Source organism: Myotis brandtii, unplaced genomic scaffold (genome assembly GCF_000412655.1).
Source record: "Myotis brandtii unplaced genomic scaffold, ASM41265v1 scaffold822, whole genome shotgun sequence".
In the NCBI taxonomy this organism is placed as follows: Eukaryota; Metazoa; Chordata; class Mammalia; order Chiroptera; family Vespertilionidae; genus Myotis; species Myotis brandtii.
Window position 1 is genome coordinate 1,245,966 of NW_005371333.1, and position 1,713 is coordinate 1,247,678.

Genomic DNA, 1,713 nt, shown 5'->3' on the forward strand with positions numbered 1-1,713 from the left:
GGCCGGAGGAGGGCGCGGGGGGCGGGGAGGGGGCCCCGGCGGATGAAGATGGCAATGTCTCTCATCCAAGCGTGCCGCAGTCTGGCTCTCTCAACATGGCTGCTTTCCTTTTGTTTCGTGCATCTGCTCTGCCTGGACTTCACCGTGGCCGAGAAGGAGGAATGGTACACCGCCTTCGTGAACATCACCTACGCCGAGCCCCCGCAGGACCCCGGGGCGGCGGGCGGCGGCGCCGAGCTGCACACCGAGAAGACCGAGTGCGGGCGCTACGGAGAGCACTCGCCCAAGCAGGACGCCCGCGGGGTGGTGGTCATGGCCAGCTCGGCCCACGACCGCCTGGCCTGCGACCCCAACACCAAGTTCGCCGTCCCGGCCCACGGCAAGAACTGGATAGCCCTCATCCCCAAGGGCAACTGCACGGACAGGGATAAGATCCGGAACGCGTTCCTGCAGAACGCCTCCGCCGTGGTCATCTTCAACGTGGGCTCCCACACCAACGAGACCATCACCATGTCCCACGCAGGTGAGCGTCCCGGGGGCGCGGGGGAGGGGAACCCCAGGGATGGAGGCGGTGGGCCTGCGCCTGCCTCCTGGCGCCGTTCTGGGGAGTCTGCGCTTTGGCCCAGACGCGTCTCCGTTCCCTGGACCTACTAAGTTTCGCTGGGCGTCACTTTGTGGGGGTTACAAAGAACAAGGGTTCACTGAATTGGGGGACCGAGGGAGGGTGTTCAGTTTAGATAGAGTAGAGCCGCTGGGACTAGGGTCGCTGAGGTGGCCTAACTTCTCAGAGGAGGACCTGAAAGGTGCGGTTCAGGGGCAGAACCCAGGCATTGTCCCCGGCGAGGGACGCCCCGCACCTGTGTGGACCGGGTAGATCTGATAGCTGAGCTCTGCCCTCGCTGGGTGCATCAGGTATACGCCTCCCGTGCGTGTCTCAGGAGGTGGGTAGGGTTACTGGCGCGAGCAGCTCGCCTTCTCTGAGAACTAGCTTCTCAAGTCAGGTTTCAGTGCTTGGGGGAGACTGGGCACCAGTGCCCGCTGGCTTGCCGCACATCATACATAATGTTAACAGCCCTGTGCTCTGCCAGGCTGTCATCCGGAGAAGCCGACAGGCGGGCACGATGGTAAATAATAGCAATCCTCACCAAGCCAAGAAAGACATGGTGGCCGTAAAGTTGCGTCTACTTTTTTCAGGATTGCCTTGCCCTTTGCTTGATTGGGAGGTTAAATATGTTTGTGCCCATAAGAGGATTTCAGGACAGAAAGGCTAAGCTTTTCTTAATGATGGCAGGGGGCCAGGGCTAGAAAGGGGTTACTGCCCTAAAACTGGCGCTTTACGCCTGACTGACACAGCAGTGCTTCCCTGGTAGGAAGAACAAGAAGTCCTCTCCAGGCTTGTCAGCATCAGTAGCTCCACTTAGCAGAATCCCGGAGTCCAGGGCGCTACTCGTTCCTATGTGCCCAGAAGTGCACCCTCCTTCCACAGAGGAGTTCCTGGGCGGAGGCTGTGACATCCATAGGGAGAAGGGAATAGAAATGACAGATGCATTTTCTGACTGGAGTCACTTAAGCAAAAAAAACCAACAACAAAACACCATTGTTTTCCTTAAAAAGCCAGATATTAATAGGCAGTTGTACTACTGAAATGGAACACCAAGCTTTGGCTACATTGGGTGAAGGAGGGGGGCATTCTTTGGGGACAAGTTTTCATTC

General features: G+C 58.3%; 1 pseudogene; it reads left to right on the forward strand.

Moving 5' to 3' along the window:
* The first annotated feature begins 6 nt into the window (after positions 1–6).
* On the forward strand, positions 7–654 carry LOC102246834 (annotated as a pseudogene).
* Positions 655–1,713: the final 1,059 nt, after the last annotated feature.